The sequence below is a fragment of the Ascaphus truei genome, chromosome 1, assembly GCF_040206685.1.
Source record: "Ascaphus truei isolate aAscTru1 chromosome 1, aAscTru1.hap1, whole genome shotgun sequence".
NCBI classification, from domain to species: domain Eukaryota; kingdom Metazoa; phylum Chordata; class Amphibia; order Anura; family Ascaphidae; genus Ascaphus; species Ascaphus truei.
In genome coordinates, this window is record NC_134483.1 from 11,045,724 (window position 1) to 11,065,999 (window position 20,276).

Genomic DNA, 20,276 nt, shown 5'->3' on the forward strand with positions numbered 1-20,276 from the left:
ATAAACACTGTACTGCCCGCTCCTCTCCTGTGCTGATAAATACAGTACTGCCCACTCCTCTCCTGCGCTGATAAATACAGTACTGCCCACTACTCTCCTGTGCTGATAAATACAGTACTGCCCGCTCCTCTTCTGCGCTGATACATACAGTACTGGCCGCTCCTCTCCTGCGCTGATACATACAGTACTGCCCGCACCTCTCCTGTGCTGATAAATACAGTACTGCCCGCTCCTCTCCTGTACTGATAAATACAGTACTGCCCGTTCCTCTCCTGTGCTGATAAATACAGTACTGCCAGCTCCTCTCCTGCCCTGATACATACAGTACTGCCCGCTCCTCTCCTGCGCTGATAAATACAGTACTGCATGCTCCTCTCCTGTGCTGATACATACAGTACTGCCCGCTCCTCTCCTGCGCTGATAAATACAGTACTGCCCGCTCCTCTCCTGCGCTGATAAATACAGTACTGCCCGCTCCTCTCCTGCGATTATACATACAGTACTGCCCGCTCCTCTCCTACACTGATACATACAGTACTGCCCGCTCCTCTCCTGCACTGATACATACAGTACTGCCCGCTCCTCTCCTGCGCTGATAAATACAGAACTGCCCGCTCCTCTCCTGTGCTGATAAATACAATACTGCCCGCTCCTCTCCTGCGCTGATAAATACAGTACTGCCCGCTCCTCTCCTGCGCTGATACATACAGTACTGCTTGCTCCTTTCCTGCGCTGATACATACAGTACTGCTCGCTCCTCTCCTGTGTGATACATACAGTACTGCCCGCTCCTCTCCTGCGCTGATAAATACAGTACTGCCCGCTCCTCTCCTGCGCTGATACATACAGTACTGCTTGCTCCTTTCCTGCGCTGATACATACAGTACTGCTCGCTCCTCTCCTGTGTGATACATACAGTACTGCCCGCTCCTCTCCTGCGCTGATAAATACAGTACTGCCCGCTCCTCTCCTGTGTGATAAATACAGTACTGCCCGCTCCTCTCCTGCGCTGATACATACAGTACTGCCCACTCCTCTCCTGTGCTGATAAATACAGTACTGCCCTCTCCCCTCCTGTGCTGATAAATACAGTACTGCCCGCTCCTCTCCTGTGCTGATAAATACAGTACTGCCCGCTCCTCTCCTGCGCTAATAAATACAGTACTGCCCGCTCCTCTCCTACACTGATACATACAGTACTGCCCGCTCCTCTCCTGCACTGATACATACAGTACTGCCCGCTCCTCTCCTGCGCTGATAAATACAGAACTGCCCGCTCCTCTCCTGTGCTGATAAATACAATACTGCCCGCTCCTCTCCTGCGCTGATAAATACAGTACTGCCCGCTCCTCTCCTGCGCTGATACATACAGTACTGCTTGCTCCTTTCCTGCGCTGATACATACAGTACTGCTCGCTCCTCTCCTGTGTGATACATACAGTACTGCCCGCTCCTCTCCTGCGCTGATAAATACAGTACTGCCCGCTCCTCTCCTGCGCTGATACATACAGTACTGCTTGCTCCTTTCCTGCGCTGATACATACAGTACTGCTCGCTCCTCTCCTGTGTGATACATACAGTACTGCCCGCTCCTCTCCTGCGCTGATAAATACAGTACTGCCCGCTCCTCTCCTGTGTGATAAATACAGTACTGCCCGCTCCTCTCCTGCGCTGATACATACAGTACTGCCCACTCCTCTCCTGTGCTGATAAATACAGTACTGCCCTCTCCCCTCCTGTGCTGATAAATACAGTACTGCCCGCTCCTCTCCTGTGCTGATAAATACAGTACTGCCCTCTCCCCTCCTGTGCTGATACATACAGTACTGCCCGCTCCTCTCCTGTGCTGATATATACATTACTGCCCGCTCCTCTCCTGCGTTGATAAATATAGTACTGCCCACTCCTCTACTGCGCTGATAAATACAGTGCTGCCCGCTCCTCTCCTGCGCTGATACAGTACTGCCCGCTCCTCTAATGTGCTGATAAATACAGTGCTGCCCGCTCCTCTCCTGTGCTGATAAATACAGTACTGCCCGCTCCTCTCCTGTGCTGATAAATACAGTACTACCCGCTCCCCTCCTGCGCTGATACATACAGTACTGCCCGCTCCTCTCCTGTGCTGATAAATACAGTACTGCCCGCTCCCCTCCTGCGCTGATAAATACAGTACTGCCCGCTCCTCTCCTGCGCTGATAAATACAGTACTGCCCGCTCCTCTCCTGCGCTGATAAATACAGTACTGCCCGCTCCTCTCCTGTGCTGATAAATACAGTACTGCCCGCTCCTCTCCTGCGCTGATACATACAGTACTGCCCGCTCCTCTCCTGCGCTGATACATACAGTACTGCCCGCTCCTCTCCTGCGCTGATAAATACAGTACTGCCCGCTCCTCTCCTGCTCTGATAAATACAGTACTGCCCGTTCCCCTCCTGCACTGATACATACAGTACTGCCCGCTCCTCTCCTGCGCTGATAAATACAGTACTGCCCGCTCCCCTCTTGCGCTGATAAATACAGTACTGCCCGCTCCTCTCCTGCGCTGATAAATACAGTACTGCCCGCTCCTCTCCTGCGCTGATAAATACAGTACTGCCCGCTCCTCTCCTGTGCTGATACAGTACTGCCTGCTCCTCTCCTGCTCTGATAAATACAGTACTGCCCGTTCCCCTCCTGCGCTGATACATACAGTACTGCCCGCTCCTCTCCTGCACTGATAAATACAGTACTGGCCCGCTCCTCTCCTGTGTGATAAATACAGTACTGCCCGCTCATCTCCTGCGCTGATACATACAGTACGGGCAGTACTGTATTTATCAGCGCAGGAGAGGAGCGGGCAGTACTATATGTATCAGCGCAGGAGAGGAGCGGGCAGTACTGTATTTATCAGCGCAGGAGAGGAACGGGCAGTACTGTATTTATCAGCCAATGCGGTTCAGCTCCGGAGACCCCCTGCACATCTACAGTATGAATAAAAATGTATTTTAAATAATTTTTAATGTGCCGATGTTTGCGCAGAGAGAGCAACGGATCTCTCTCTGCTGCAAACACATCTCGCCAGGGGACGGCCTATAGTATCATTGATGTGCATATACAGTACTGTATGTGTATGTTAGGGGTTACAGGGGTTGTTGTTATACAGTATATACTGTATATATACAGTATATACTGCATTACAATTCATGAATTTCTCGGCTTCAAAGACAACATCTCGCAAACGCCCCCATCCGTTTTTACACAGCATTGCAGTATTGCAGCCAGCGGGAATAAAATGCTTAAATCACGGGCGCGAAAATAACGCAATACACCCCGGGAGAAAACGATAGAAAACCGCACATCACCGGGATATTCTGAAATTCGCGGAGCTAGCCGAGTTAGAATAAAGTTGGTCGCCACTGTATATGCGCTTTATTGGTGCTGACATCGACAGCTAAACAACAGAATATCTGTCGTCTCTCTGACCTATATTAATAGGAAGCAAACCAAGAGAAAGATTTTATATATTCAACACTGAAAGGGAAGTATTGGTTGATTATACACTTTATGTAGCACAGATCACGCTTTGTATATAATTCACTTTTGTAATTTTTCATCACAATTATCACATACAATTATACCTAAGAATTTATTTTGACTTATTCACATTACCATACTAACCCCTCAATTAAGAAGTACTTATGCTAACCCTGTGGGGACGTATTAATAGATTATGTACTAATAACGGTCATAATCAACAAACTATTCCTATTTATCCATAGGTCTATTGTGCCATGCTGTTTGAAAATAGGTTTTAATAACTTTTTTTGTGCAAAATAAAATATATATCAGTGGAGATGAGCATTCATCACTTTTACAAAAAATATAAAAACAATATTACAGTTCTGACTAAGAGGTAGAGTGCAAGCACTAAAGGAATTCCTTTTCTTTATCCACTATCAATCAGTGATCCTGGTATGCACCCCTCTAAATATATAATAATAATAATAATATCTAGCTGAGCAGGAGCTGTCTTTTTATCTTTAACGTGTGAGCACTTCACTGATTTCTTTGTATTTGTGAAAAATTATGAAAACATCTCAAAATAAGCAGGATTTTTGAAAAAAAAAAACATTTTTTTTTTAAATTAAACATCAGCACATTTCATTCAGAAGTTCATTCTGTTTAAAAACTTGAACATCCCCCCCCCCCCCATTAGTCATTTTTATTTTTTTATTTTTAAAAGAACAAAAAATTGATCTATGTACGTGGAATGGGACATTTTTCCGTGGCTGTCCAACCACGAGCCACTCCCCACCACGACCCGCTCTCCGCCGCGAGCCACATTTTGCCGCGACCCGCCGCGAGCCACTCCCCACTGCGTTTTGCCGCAGAGCGACCCTCCGTCTCTAGCTGCTTCTGCAAGGTTGTACGTTTTAGGGTAGGGGATAACTTTAGGGGTTTTAGCAAATAGGGTAGGGGGATAACTTTAGGGGTTTAGTGGTTAGGGTCGGATGTTACATTAGGGGTTTAGCCGTTAGGGTAGGGGGCTAACTTTAGGGGTTTAAGCGGGTAGGGGGTTTTAGGGTGAGAGGTTAGCATTAGAATTAGAGTTAAGACTAGGGCTTTTAGGGTAAGTGCTACGGTTAGGAATTTACCATAGCGGCGGTGAAACGGCCATGACCAAATGTCCTAGCCCGTTAATAATGAGCCGATCCCCGTTTTTTGCTGGAAGTTTCCTCACATCAGAATGTCTTGTTTCCGAAGTTTGACCCCAAACGCACTTCGGCTCCCGGGTTTTGAGGCCCGCGATCCTGCCCGCCCTCAGGAGCTACGCGACACCGCGCAGAGGTGGAGACATTTCTACCTCACTATCCGGCTCGGCCCTATTAAATACTATAACCCCGTGGCAGAGAAGGGGTTAACCCAGGGGTGGACAAGTCCTGTTGGTGGCCCTTGAGGACTGGTCAGATTTTCAGGATAACGCAGCTTCAGCACAGGTGGCTCAATCAGTGGCTCAGTCTCCGACTGAGCCACTGATTGAGCCACCTGTGCTGAAGCAGGGATATCCTGAAAAGCTGACCTGTTGCCGGCCCTTGAGGGCTGCAGTTGCCCACCCCTGGGTTAACCTGATAATCAGGGTCCGTGTGTGTTTTCGGAGCTGCGCAGACCTCAGGAAGACGTCTCCCTCCATCCCTTTCCCCTGGTCCATTAGCATTAAACGCAGCTTGTAATGGATCTTGGAAGACGCGGGGAATCGGATGCCAGGCGGCTCACTGGCCGAGCTGCAGGAGCAGCCAAATGGCATGCCTATTAGCGCCGGCTTCTAACATCCCTTCCTGTTCGGAAATGTTATAATGTACCGGCAATTAGAGGGATGATAAATCGCGCACAGCCAGTGCTGGGCCCGAGCTGCTGCCGTCTCACCCTGTTATTTGCTTACATTTAAAGGGTCCATTTATTCTCTCTCTAATCCTAATCAGCCCCTATTATTAACCCCGTCTGTGCGGTAGGGGCCTGCAACGTATTGCTCCCCATTGAAGGGGTTTACCTCCAATCCCCCAAAAGATGCCTTTCTGCTTTTACAAATCCCCATGGCCTTCTCTTCCTCCCTGCCCATCGCACACTTCCCTGTCAAATCCCCAGATCAGCGTTCAAGGCACAGGTATATCAATGTAGAATCATTTATGGGGCCTTTTATATAGGGCCACCATTGTGAATTTGAAGTGATCAGTGTGCAATATGTTGCTCCACCCATATGGCGGCAAGGTTGGAATCGCCACGGGATTCCTTGCTGGTGAAAGCACGGCCCATTACCATCCAGGGCACGAGGGGAAGCACACTGCGGTCCTTATGTCATATGGATGCCATCAATTTTGTGCTCATTTGTAAGTGGGATTTGTATTTACTAAACTTAATACCTAACCCTAAAAGCCCCTAACCTATAATCCCAACCTTAACCCATAACCACGAAAAGCCAAAACCCTGCAGCAAAATGGCCTGGCAGTGAAAGGGCCGCAGAGAATGGTCCCATTACTTAAAGTGCCGACTCCATCTTCCAGAGTCTCAGCCATGCATTGCTCTGCGAGGTTACAGTGTGCGCTTCCAGAATCTCAGCCATGCATTGCTCTGCGAGGTTACAGTGTGCGCGTCCAGAGTCTCAGCCATGCATTGCTCTGCGAGGTTACAGTGTGCGCTTCCAGAGTCTCAGCCATGCATTGCTCTGCGAGGTTACAGTGTGCGCTTCCAGTGTCTCAGCCATGCATTGCTCTGCGAGGTTACAGTGTGCGCGTCCAGAATCTCAGCCATGCATTGCTCTGCGAGGTTACAGTGTGCACTTCCAGAATCTCAGCCATGCATTGCTCTGCGAGGTTACAGTGTGCGCGTCCAGAGTCTCAGCCATGCATTGCTCTGCGAGGTTACAGTGTGCGCGGCCAGTGTCTCAGCCATGCATTGCTCTGCGAGGTTACAGTGTGCGCGTCCAGAGTCTCAGCCATGCATTGCTCTGCGAGGTCACAGTGTGCGCTACCAGAGTCTCAGCCATGCATTGCTCTGCGAGGTTACAGTGTGCGCTTCCAGTGTCTCAGCCATGCATTGCTCTGCGAGGTTACAGTGTGCGCTACCAGAGTCTCAGCCATGCATTGCTCTGCGAGGTTACAGTGTGCGCTTCCAGAGTCTCAGCCATGCATTGCTCTGCGAGGTTACAGTGTGCGCTTCCAGTGTCTCAGCCATGCATTGCTCTGCGAGGTTACAGTGTGCGCTTCCAGAGTCTCAGCCATGCATTGCTCTGCGAGGTTACAGTGTGCGCTTCCAGTGTCTCAGCCATGCATTGTTCTGCGAGGTTACAGTGTGCGCTTCCAGAGTCTCAGCCATGCATTGCTCTGCGAGGTTACAGTGTGCGCTTCCAGAGTCTCAGCCATGCATTGCTCTGCGAGGTTACAGTGTGCGCTTCCAGTGTCTCAGCCATGCATTGCTCTGCGAGGTTACAGTGTGCGCGTCCAGAGTCTCAGCCATGCATTGCTCTGCGAGGTTACAGTGTGCGCTTCCAGAGTCTCAGCCATGCATTGCTCTGCGAGGTTACAGTGTGCGCTTCCAGTGTCTCAGCCATGCATTGCTCTGCGAGGTTACAGTGTGCGCGTCCAGAGTCTCAGCCATGCATTGCTCTGCGAGGTTACAGTGTGCGCTTCCAGAGTCTCAGCCATGCATTGCTCTGCGAGGTTACAGTGTGCGCTTCCAGAGTCTCAGCCATGCATTGCCCTGCGAGGTTACAGTGTGCGCTTCCAGAGTCTCAGCCATGCATTGCTCTGCGAGGTTACAGTGTGCGCTTCCAGTGTCTCAGCCATGCATTGCTCTGCGAGGTTACAGTGTGCGCTTCCAGAGTCTCAGCCATGCATTGCTCTGCGAGGTCACAGTGTGCGCTACCAGAGTCTCAGCCATGCATTGTTCTGCGAGGTTACAGTGTGCGCTTCCAGTGTCTCAGCCATGCATTGCTCTGCGAGGTTACAGTGTGCGCTTACAGAGTCTCAGCCATGCATTGCTCTACGAGGTTACAGTGTGCGCTACCAGAGTCTCAGCCATGCATTGCTCTGCGAGGTTACAGTGTGCGCATCCAGAGTCTCAGCCATGCATTGCTCTGCGAGGTTACAGTGTGCGCTTCCAGTGTCTCAGCCATGCATTGCTCTGCGAGGTTACAGTGTGCGCTTCCAGAGTCTCAGCCATGCATTGCTCTGCGAGGTTACAGTGTGCGCTTCCAGAGTCTCAGCCATGCATTGCTCTGCGAGGTTACAGTGTGCGCTTCCAGTGTCTCAGCCATGCATTGCTCTGCGAGGTTACAGTGTGCGCGTCCAGAGTCTCAGCCATGCATTGCTCTGCGAGGTTACAGTGTGCGCTTCCAGAGTCTCAGCCATGCATTGCTCTGCGAGGTTACAGTGTGCGCTTCCAGTGTCTCAGCCATGCATTGCTCTGCGAGGTTACAGTGTGCGCGTCCAGAGTCTCAGCCATGCATTGCTCTGCGAGGTTACAGTGTGCGCTTCCAGAGTCTCAGCCATGCATTGCTCTGCGAGGTTACAGTGTGCGCTTCCAGAGTCTCAGCCATGCATTGCTCTGCGAGGTTACAGTGTGCGCTTCCAGAGTCTCAGCCATGCATTGCCCTGCGAGGTTACAGTGTGCGCTTCCAGAGTCTCAGCCATGCATTGCTCTGCGAGGTTACAGTGTGCGCTTCCAGTGTCTCAGCCATGCATTGCTCTGCGAGGTTACAGTGTGCGCTTCCAGAGTCTCAGCCATGCATTGCTCTGCGAGGTCACAGTGTGCGCTACCAGAGTCTCAGCCATGCATTGTTCTGCGAGGTTACAGTGTGCGCTTCCAGTGTCTCAGCCATGCATTGCTCTGCGAGGTTACAGTGTGCGCTTACAGAGTCTCAGCCATGCATTGCTCTGCGAGGTCACAGTGTGCGCTACCAGAGTCTCAGCCATGCATTGCTCTGCGAGGTTACAGTGTGCGCTTCCAGTGTCTCAGCCAAGCATTGCTCTGCGAGGTTACAGTGTGCGCTTCCAGTGTCTCAGCCATGCATTGCTCTGCGAGGTTACAGTGTGCGCTTCCAGAGTCTCAGCCAAGCATTGCTCTGCGAGGTTACAGTGTGCGCTTCCAGTGTCTCAGCCATGCATTGCTCTGCGAGGTTACAGTGTGCGCGTCCAGAGTCTCAGCCATGCATTGCTCTGCGAGGTTACAGTGTGCGCTTCCAGATCATTTCCCAGCTAACTGACCTCAGCACTGAGCTGCTCTGTCTACTAAACCAGTCCCATGTTCCCAGCCGCTGGCATTTTCTTTCTGAGTCCAGGACCCCGGACACCTCTCCCGGAGCCTGGGCACACTAACAGAGCTCTGATAACTTCAGTCCTGCTCCCGCCTGGGGAGTAACCGCGATGCTTCCCCTACAGACACACAGTGAGAGAGGTACCCGGGCAGAAACAAACAGCAGATGTGCAGTGATATCAGTCTCCCAGCTGTAAATGTCTGAGAAGGACAACTTGGAGATGTAGTGTCTGATTCTAAACTATATACCTTTATACCAGTTGTCGTGGTATGAACTGCTGCCATTTTAAGTGAAAGAACAGAGCAGACGCTGCGTATTAAGTCACGAACGGCTGGTTTGCCGCTTGTTTGACCAATTAAGCTATTTCATAGTGTGTCTCCTTCCAGGTGACAATATGCTCTTTTCAATGTTACTTGTATATATAGGATTCAGCAGCGGGTCTCTGGAGCAGAACCTCTGCCGTTTCAGTGCTGGGACCCCCAGCTTCCAGGGACACCTCCGTACGTGCAGTGTAAAGCTCCCGTGTCATGTGGGCCAATAATACAAAGAATGATGTCACAGCTTCCCTTTGGCCCGCCGGATGCAGGACTTTTTAACCGCCATATTGCAAACCCAGCCAGGGCTCCTCTGGGCAGCACCTACGGAGGTCAGTATCTCAGGAAGCAGGGGGTACCGGGAGCTGAAATCAACGCGGTTCAGCTCTGGAGACCCCCTGCTTCAAACCTATTACAAAAAAATAACATCTGTTGCCTGCAGTGCTCCTTTAATGGAAGTATTAATGACAACAGTGTTTTGGGAAGGGGTTATAGAGGGGAGACTCGGCGCTGTATTGTAATGAGATACATGAAGGCTAGCCTTTCTGGTGGCCACTGTTTTGTAAGTCACATTTCAAAAGTGCCACCCTTGTCACAAACAAACCTATCTTATGGTCTTACACTCTACAGATAGATGCTTGTAAAATGTAGAATTTGGGGGGATAGGACAACATGGCTGCCATTTCTACAGCATGGCAAGAAATGGCAGCAATTCAATCATTAGCTCCTCGCTGCCAGAGAGGCCTGCAATGCATTGCTCTCCATGTGTTTTGCCGGGCTGTGAATTCCCACAAATGGTATGAAGTACCTCTAAGGTGACGACATAGATGTTGCCCTGTACACATTATAATGACATAGACGTGTTTTCTGGATGATGCTCTTCTTATCCAGGTGCTATAGTGTAACCAGTGCTCTACCTGCTGTACCTAGGGGCGCCAGGCGGCTTCTCCAAAAATTCTGGGTGCAATGGTGAAAGGTACGACGTGCTCAAGACACACACAACTCTCTCCGCTCCATGCCGTTTCTTCCTCTCCTTAGCCCCACCCCCAGGCTCCTGACATCTCCTCCTGATTGGCTGTATTGCCCAGCAGCAGGCAATCACGATGGAGGAAGCTGCCCAGCCCCCTAGCAACAGCCGCCCTGCTCTCTACCTGCTCAGGGAAATCCAGCAGCCCCCCAAGCCGGTCAGGTCACTATGTCCAGTGAGGTAATATTACCTCTAATTATTCACTGGACAGTTTCCAAATTTAGGCCAGTCTGGTTCAATACTGGACACATGGCCACCCAACAGCCTGTACCTATTACTGCCAGTGCGTGTGAGCAGGAGAGAGTCCCGCTCCACTGTCTGTCTCCTGCAGCCATTGGTTTAGGCTCAAAACCTTCAGCTAATTAGATCACCCAGTGATGGCATTTGTACCACTTTCAAAAAAACAGAAAACAAAATCGAATAAAATAATTTTTATTAAAGGGAAATATCCCTCCTGTCGAGTGTTTGTAAAGAAGTATAGAGGAGTGCACATAATGTAAAACTGGGTATGTTAAGGCAAGAGCACGCAAACTGGGGGCGCAATATTTTTTTTTTTGGGGGGGGAGGGACAGCGGTTACAGAGGCCCCGCACTCTTCCCCAAGGCATTTACATTGCATATCGGGGGACCGCGCGAGGCCTCTGTAACTCACTTACTTTGATTCTGCTGGCTTCGGGCGACGCATCGCCATGGCAACGTGACGTCACATGACCTGCAGCGTCATGACGGTTGATATATGGTGAGGGGGGGGGGGGGCGCGAGCAGTGGGGGAGAGCAGGCAGGGGGGCGCAAGGGAAAAGGTTTGCTCACCCCTGTGTTAAGGTGCCTCTTTCCTGCATGGACAGAGGCATGAAGTACCTATCTTGGGTCTGCTCACAAAGCATGTTGTGAGGAGTGAGAGGAATCAGATGCAAAAGTAACTACAGATCAGGAAATGCAGACCTGCTGACGGGCGACTTTGGGTTGGGGTGCAAATTCATTATTCCGCGAAATAAGTGATTTTGAAAAATGTGAAATTGGATAAGAAGTGAAGGTGGTGCAGTTTCCAGAAAGACAACATTTTCACTTGTCTTGAGAAGTAGGAACGAAACAAACTAGGGCGGAAACACAATCACTAATATACAGTGAAAAAAATATCCAAAAAGAGTGAATTCATGTGATATATAAATAAATCCCTAACATGAGGTAAGTGAAAAAAGCTGGGTCGGGGACACACTTCAGATCTGCAGAAAAAAACTATATGCTTTCACTCAAAATTTATAAAAAAATATATTAAACTCAAAATGAGTGGTACTTATTATTTTTTTAATATATTTTGAGTTTTTTCTCTATTATACCATTGTGTTTCTTTTCCCTATTTTCTGTCCTTGTGAAAGCATATAGGTTTTTTCTGCAGCTCTGAAATGTGTCCCCGACCACACCCTTTTTCACTTACCTCATGTAAGTGATTTATTTATATATCACATGAATTCACTATTTTTGGATATTTTTCCCCCACATTTTTTGACTCTGTATTAGTGATTGTGGTTGCGCCCCAGTTTTTGTTTCCTGCTTACTGGTGAAGCTGCAGAGCAAATAGAAATGTATCATCTGATCGTGAACTGCGGCTGAAGAGGAAGGGCAATAGGTATGTGAAACCGATACCAATCCTGCACCCTTGTCAATGGCCTGGTGGTTATAAGACCGCCTGGGGAAGGGCTCTGGATGAATCTTAGATGCAAGGTGCAAAAGGAGACTTCCCACTGTGATTTCATTGCACTGGCTGCATTTTCTACAGTGCCTTGGCTCCACAAGCCAGAGGCTCTTATGTAAGAGACGTGGCATATTTGCACGCAAGCTCGGGAATTGTGCAAAATGAACCTTTCTTTTCCCACTCAAAAATGTTGCAAATATTTGACCACTTTGTCAATATTTGCAAAGCAACATTTTAATCCTGACCAGGAGAGGAGAGAGGGGGAGGGGGGAGGGGAGGGGGGAGACCTGGGGAATGAGCTCATTTGCATTTCAATTAGATTTCCCAGGTGTGTTCACAAGTGCCTCTCCACGTGCAGTGTAAGGGGCTCGATGTGGAAGTATGTAAGTAAATGGACCAGAGCACTTTTAGGTATAGGTTCTCAGTCTTTTGTCTAAGATCAAGTGTAGTGTCGATCCTACCTGTGGCAGGAGTAGGATGGGCAGTGGCACACATTTTGTATTCTGGCCTGGTCGAGAGGTGGGATGAGCCCAATATTTTATTGGGTTTGTGCACCGCCAGCTGGCAAACCAGGGGGGGGGGGGGAGTTGTAGTAGGGTGCAATCTGTGTGAAGCTCACTATGGGCATATGAAGCCCTGAATGAAGCAACACACTGGTACTTCAAACTGTTCCCAGCATGGACACTTAATGTCAAGGATTTACTTCCATCACTCCCTAGGCCTTCTGGCTAGGGGGGCACGAAAATGTTTTAACCGACACGCCCATTTTGGGTCGGAGTGCTTACACATGGAGCACGGACTTTGTACAGCTGGTGACCATCTCTCTTCGGAGTGAAACTCACCTGGGTGATTAACCTTGAGCCGAAAAACAGACCTGGACTTTCTTGCGGGCCTTCTGGCCCAAGAGAGGAAGGGGAGGACGTCCGGAATGTTGACGGAGAATGGTGTCAAAGACTCCGAAGACCTAGGCCGACCGGCTGAAGATTTTTGGGCAAGTAATTGGACTTGTCTCACTTGAGGAGGACAGTCACAAGTAGAAGCACCCCAGTCACTAAGGTGACTTGAGCACAGGGGGAGGGAAAAAAATGTGTGAAAAAAATGATTACATCACCCAAGCCAGAGGTCTGAATGGATTATTACAGTACCCGGATGTAATAGGCTAAGAAAACAACTGCATTAGCAGTCCAGAACATGCACCAACGTCTCGGTCCTTTACAGTAACGTGCGGTGGTGAACATGGGGAAAGGGGAGATATATATAACCTCCCCGAGCCAGAAACTTGTGAATGAACACAGGGGGAGGGAAAAACGCCCACCACCATTGCTATGCTTGTTTGGTAGAATTCCCGGCGTTCTCCAGCTGAACCTCTGGGCTCCACCGATTACAGGTTTGGAAACCGCCGTCTTGGAGAACACTGCAGGGGGTGGAGGGCAAATTTGCTTTTTCTTTCTTTCCATTTGTTAAAATATTACTGAACTAGCTTGCAGAAAAATTGTAAATAATAAGAATTTGCTTAAAAATTGGGTTAGCGCAATAGCAACCCTTCCGTCCCCCCCAAAAATACACCCTGGGAATTAAATGTTTTCCCTCTGAATTCATATATATTTAATATTTTATGACGGTAATGATGTTAAGTATGTTAATATCCATAATCCACGGTAAGAGACACTGCAGGCTTTTCCATGTTGGTATTAGGGTTGAAGGATGTTAGGAACAAGGATTGATGATCTAACGCCAGACAATATCAGTTTTTGGGCGTCTCCTGCACATCTGGTTTGCTTTATATTGCTGCATCTCCCGTGCTGGATTATCTGTGGGAAGCTGCCGGGGAAAGTACATCTTTGGGACATTCCAAGTGACGTTATGAGCGGCATTATTACCACTAAACAGGGAGAGGTACTGCGTTTAGGTGCAGGACGTGTTACCAAGAGATCATCACCCACGTTGTGGTATATTTCCAAAACAACTCCCTTATTCCTAATTACTGCCGTTCTGATCAAAAGTGAAACAGTGTACAACTTTCCCAGATTATTCCTATCTGGGATAACCTCAACCCTCTAAAACCGCCGTATAGAGCAGCTGGGAGCCTGCTAGGGCGTTTACTTAGCACATTAAAATTCCAACACTGTCACCATTAAGAGGTTCTCGTACCCCGCTTGTTACCCCCTTTCGCTGCGCTGTGAGCCTCTCTGGCAGCCAATGTGTTAACCCTTCATCTAATAATATATAAATTGTTATGGCTAAGTGATCATAAAGTGGAACAAAAACATATATGTCAGTTTTATGAAGTGTTTCTGAGAGTGAATTCACCTTTTGATGCAGAAGAGACTAAAGCATCTTCTCGGATTGGCCGCAGCTCTCGGAACTATTTGACCTTGGAATACCCAGTCGAGTAATACATCCCTCTAAGATATTACAGTAACAAATATTTAAAATGTGTTGATTTTATAGCAAATCTTTATTTATAAACTGCCACCCAGGTACACAGCACGGCGCAGCAGTAATACACGTGGCATAATAATATAACATATAATGGGAATAAGCGCGTCAGACATAAAAGTAACATTAGGAAAAGGAGTCCCTGCCCCGAAGAGCTTACAATCTAATTGTTAAGTAGGAAGAACGTACAGAGACAGTAGGAGGGCGTTCTGGTAAGTGCGTCTGCAAGTGGTCAAGGTTGATGTATGAGGTGTAAAGTATCAGCCACGGAGCTACTCATATGGTTCCTTAAGCAGGTGTGTCTTAAGAAAGGTTCTAAAGGTGGATAGAGAGGGTGCTAGTCGGGTACTGAGGGGAAGGGCATTCCAGAGGTGTGGGGCAGTCAGTGAGAAAGGTTTAAGGCAGGAGAGGGCTTTAGATACAAAGGGGGCAGAGAGAAGACATCCTTGAGCAGAGCGCGTATAGTAGTAAAAGTCTCCTCAGAAAAAGGAAAACCAATAGATGGGTTAGAGGAGGCTGGGTGGGCATTCACCACACCTTTGTTTTACAAAGATAATTGCTTCATTGTATAGAGACGGGAGTTATTAATGACGTGTACATATGATGGCTAGTGTTGGCCCTCAAGATATTCAGTAAACCACGTTCTAAAACTGCACTCAAAGCAAACTTATAGACTACAAAAAACATTTGGCACAAGAAAATAGGTAACGATGTGTTTCTCATGGTGCCAGCCAAAATGAAAAAACAAGCGGGGAAAATCAAAACTCCCCAGGTCTCAGCTCGCCATGTTAACAAAGACACTTTGTGACTTAATGATTTAAAAATATTTATGGGTGTCAGACCTTCGTGACAAAAAGTGTGACTGATCCACATTTAACCTCTTAAGCATATCACGGTGCCTTGAACTACCTAGAGTAGTGATTCCCAGCAGGGGGTGCGGGAGCCCCTAGGGGTTTGGGAGGTGCCTCCAAGGGGTTTGCCTAAAATAAATCTGTAATTGTGGATCCCAGGCAGTATAGGGGGGTCCCTGAGCCACTGTGGGATCTGTTCACTTAGCAACACCCCAAACTGCACCTTAGCTGTCGATTACAGCAGGAGCTTCCAAAGTCGCTCCCCACAATGCTTTGCATTCAAAGCGGCAAGGCATTTTGGGGCGTGACTATGGAAGCTCCCGCAGTAGTCACAGCTATACCCTCATGTTATCTGCGCACACTGAGAGGCGGTTTGGGGCCTTACTAAGCGTATGTTCCAGCTCAGGACAGTACACTGCCTGGGAACGGTCACATCGTTTTGTTAGCAATAGTCTGAGGATTAGGCAATAAATGTATTACTTTGCGGTGGGTACACAATGTAAGAAGGTTGGGAACCAGTGACCTGGCGGATTCTTAGATCTCTCTGCAATGGGCGCCACTGCAGAGATCATTCACATCACACGGAGAGCCAATGTCAGTTGCCACTTTCCACAGTTCTGCATGAGAATATTAAAACAATGCTAGGAAACCTCGTGCAGCAAAGTATGCCACATTGCATGGCAGCAAAGTATGCCACATTGCATGGCAGCAAAGTATGCCACATTGCATGGCAGAGAAGTATGCCACATTGCATGGCAGCAAAGTATGCCACATTGCATGGCAGCAAAGTATGCCACATTGCATGGCAGCAAAGTATGCCACATTGCATGGCAACGGGAGCCAACATTTGGGTTCACTGAAGACATCCCTCACATAATACATGATAACTTGGCAAACACACAGAGAGAAAAACATGCTGCAGGGATAACTGGGTAAGTTTGACCCATTTGGATCATTTACCGTCATTAAATCTATTCACACATTTTACACTTAAACACTTATCACCTGAGACCTGACTCCAACAGACTGTTCCCTGTCCCAAGGTTCAGCAAAGTATCCGCTCGCTCCTCCTTCTCTTACCGTGCACCCCACAACTGGAATAATCTACCGGAGACTCTCACAGCCGCCGCCAGTCTAAGTTATTGCAAAACTAAAGCTCTCACACATTTTAATCTGGTCTGTAACTGCTACATACGCCTATAACATATATTACCTTAAACTGTTCATGCAATGTCTTTATATATAATATATCACCCTGTTCATTTAATGTAACCATGTATTTGTCATCATAACTCTGTGCCCAGGACATACTTGAAACCGAGAGCTAACTCTCAATGTATTACTTCCTGATCAAACATTTTATAAATAAATAGATGTACTCCTTTGCTAAATTGATTACATACACAGTCATTTGCCTTAAAAGGGTTCAGCCAAATTCTAGATGAAAGCGATCACAATGAGAATTTGTGGGCTACATCAAATAAACAAGGGCATAGTAAATTTCAATCGCACTGTAACACACAACGCAACACTTCCGCAGGAGAAGGTGATTACTGGCACGGTGACATTGGGGGCGACTGGAGACATTGGAAAGCCTTGAGAATTTAAATGGCTGGTGTGCAAAATAAAAGCAGGATTACATATAAGAAGCCGGGTGGAGAGGCACCTGATGCGATGAATTATAAATATTATGTACAGCAAGGGCAAAATAACACAAAGTATAGAGGAACTCTGGGAGTAAATATATGCAGAACAGGCCAAGCTACGTCTGGAAGAATGAAGGATCCTGCAGTGACTAAACCTACCTCTATGTAACCAGCGACTAAGGCTGAGTCCGTAGAGACTTCAGCCGTGCGGAGGGAGCGGAGAGTAAGGGAAAGCGGGTGCTTTCCCTGGCCTTAGACCGCGCCGTCCAGGAGCGTGTCGGGAGGGGGGGGGGCTGTGATGTCACGGAGCTGGTTCGCCCTCATTGGGCGAACCGCTCACGTGACCAGCCCTGCGCTCCAGCGAGCCCCTGCTAAAGCCGCTCTCATTGCGGCTGCAGGGGCTCAGTGCCGAGCAACAGCGCGCCTCAACACGGGTCAGCGCCTAAGCGCTGACCAGGCCCGAGGCCTAAGGCTTGTGCGCTGACCCGTGCTGAGGCGTGCTGCTGCTCGGCACTGAGCCCATGCAGCCGCAATGAGAGCGGCTTTAGCAGGGGCTCGCTTAAGCTTCCGCAAGCGTGCGGAAGCGTAAGTCTTACCAAATCTTTCGTTTCTGAGCTCGCCGGAGCGCAGGGCCGGTCACGTGAGCGGTTCGCCCAATGAGGACGAACCAGCTCCGTGACATCACTGGCCCGTCCCCCGAGACACCCCCGGACGGCGCGCTAACCAAGGCCAGGGTAAGCACCCGCTTTCCCTCAGCCTCAGCGCGCCTCCGCACGGGCTGAGGCACCATGGACTCGGCCTAAGGTTTCAAAGGAAGCTGAGCACACAATACCTTCAGGGACGACTTCTCACAGGTGTCATGGATGGGAAGGCTGACAGATCTCCGATCTTCTCCGTTTCTTACTCTCCTGGAATACAGGAGCAGCAAAAACAAGAATAAAATGAATGTATAATACTCGTTTACTGCCATAATCAAAGATTCAAATCAAAAAAACTTTTACATTCACACAATCCCTTCACTGAAGAGAGACACCGGTAAACATGTTATACAGAGCGTACATGTGTGGGGAAGGGGAGAAGGGGTCGTGTGTTCAAGGCTTTCTGTGGGGAGGGGGGATGAGGCGAATGGTTTGTATGGGGTAGGTGGGGGGGGGAGGTGTGTGGTGTCATTAAAAGACAAGGAAGTGAGTGGTTTGTGTAAGAAGTGGTGGGTGTGAAAAGGGATGGCTACGGTGTTTGTGTTGTGTGTGGGTGGGGGGAGTGAGTGAGTGGTCTGTGTGTGTGTGGTGAGGGGGAAAGTGAGTGGGACGTGAGTGTGTGGCGTATGAAAGATGAGGGGGCAAATGTGTGTGTTGAAAAAAAAGGCTGATTATGATGTGTGAGGTCAGGGTGAATGGGCAATTTGTAATAAGGAGGTGGGTGAGTGTGGTAGGTGTGCATGTGAGCAGCAGGTGGGTGAGTGTGGTAGGTGTGCAAGTGAGAAGGAGGTGGGTGAGTGTGGTAGGTATGCATGTGAGAAGGAGGTAGGTGAGTGTGGTAGGTGTGCATGTTAGAAGGTGGGTGAGTGTGGCAGGTGTGCAAGTGAGAAGGAGATGGGAGAGTGTGGTAGGTGTGCATGCGAGAAGGAGGTGGGTGAGTGTGGTAGGTGTGCAAGTGAGAAGGAGGTGGGTGAGTGTGGTAGGTGTACATGTGAGAAGTAGGTTGGTGAGTGTGGTAGATGTGCATGCGAGAGGGAGGTGGGTGAGTGTGGTAGGTGTGCATGTGAGAAGGAGGTGGGTGAGTGTGGTAGGTGTGCATGTGAGAAGTAGGTGGGTGAGTGTGTTAGGTGTGCATGTGAGAAGTAGGTGGGTGAGTGTGGTAGGTGTGCATGTGAGAAGGAGGTGGGTGAGTGTGGTAGGTGTGCATGTGAGCAGCAGGTGGGTGAGTGTGGTAGGTGTGCATGTGAGAAGTAGGTGGGTGAGTGTGGTAGGTGTGCATGTGAGAAGGAGGTGGGTGAGTGTGGTAGGTATGCATGTGAGAAGGAGGTGGGTGAGTTTTGTAGGTGTGCATGTGAGAAGGAGGTAGGTGAGTGTGGTAGGTGTGCATGTGAGAAGGAGGTGGGTGAGTTTTGTAGGTGTGCATGTGAGAAGGAGGTAGGTGAGTGTGGTAGGTGTGCATGTGAGAAGGAGGTGGGTGAGTTTTGTAGGTGTGCATGTGAGAAGGAGGTAGGTGAGTGTGGTAGGTGTGCATGTGAGAAGGTGGGTGAGTGTGGCAGGTGTGCATGTGAGAAGGAGGTGGGTGAGTGTGGTAGGTGTGCATGTGAGAAGGTGGGTGAGTGTGGCAGGTGTGCATGTGAGAAGGAGGTGGGTGAGTGTGGTAGGTGTGCATGTGAAAAGGTGGGTGAGTGTGGCAGGTGTGCATGTGAGAAGGAGGTGGGTGAGTGTGGTAGGTGTGCATGTGAGAAGGTGGGTGAGTGTGGCAGGTGTGCATGTGAGAAGGAGGTGGGTGAGTGTGGTAGGTGTGCATGTGAGAAGGTGGGTGAGTGTGGCAGGTGTGCATGTGAGAAGGAGGTGGGTGAGTGTGGTAGGTGTGCATGTGAGAAGTAGGTGGGTGAGTGTGGTAGGTGTGTATGTGAGAAGGTGGGTGAGTGTGGCAGGTGTGAATGTGAGAAGGAGGTGGGTGAGTGTGGTAGGTGTGCATGTGAGAAGGAGGTGGGTGAGTGTGGTAGGTGTGCATGTGAGAAGGTGGGTGAGTCTGGCAGGTGTGCATGTGAGAAGTAGGTGGGTGAGTGTGGTAGGTGTGTATGTGAGAAGGTGGGTGAGTGTGGTAGGTGTGCATGTGAGAAGTAGGTGGGTGAGTGTGGAAGGTGTGAATGTGAGAAGGAGGTGGGTGAGTGTGGTAGGTGTGCATGTGAGAAGGAGGTGGGTGAGTGTGGTAGGTGTGCATGTGAGAAGGTAGGTGAGTGTGGTAGGTGTGCATGTGAGAAGAAGGTGGGTGAGTGTGGCAGGAGTGCATGCGAGAAGGAGGTGGGTGAGTGTGGTAGGTGTGCATGTGAGAAGGAGGTGGGTGAGTGTGGTAGGTGTGCATGTGAGAAGGAAGTGGGTGAGTGTGGTAGGTGTGCATACGAGAAGGAAGTGGGTGAGTGTGGTAGGTGTGCATATGAGAAGTAGGTGGGTGAGTGTGGTAGGTGTGCATACGAGGAGGTGGGTGAGTGTGGTAGGTGTGCATACGAGAAGTAGGTGGGTGAGTGTGGTAGGTGTGCATACGAGAAGGAGGTGGGTGAATGTGGTAGGTGTGCATGTGAGAAGGAGGTGGGTGAGTGTGGTAGGTGTGCATGTGAGAAGGAGGTGGGTGAGTGTGGTAGGTGTGCATGTGAGAAGGAGGTGGGTGAGTGTGGTAGGTGTGCATGTGAGAAGGAGGTGGGTGAGTGTGGTAGGTGTGCATGTGAGAAGGAGGTGGGTGAGTGTGGTAGGTGTGCATGTGAGAAGGAGGTGGGTGAGTGTGGTAGGTGTGCATGCGAGAGGGAGGGAGGTGAGTGTG

At 49.3% G+C, this 20,276-nt stretch overlaps 1 protein-coding gene across 2 annotated transcripts in view; it reads right to left on the reverse strand.

Moving 5' to 3' along the window:
- CNTFR (ciliary neurotrophic factor receptor) overlaps nucleotides 1-20,276 on the reverse strand; it is a 700,478-nt gene that overhangs the window by 524,044 nt on the left and 156,158 nt on the right. For both annotated transcript variants that reach the window (XM_075581830.1, XM_075581850.1), the window contains one exon: nucleotides 17,590-17,665. The gene's annotated coding sequence lies outside the window, so the exon portion shown is untranslated. The remainder of the gene's footprint in view (nucleotides 1-17,589; nucleotides 17,666-20,276) is intronic.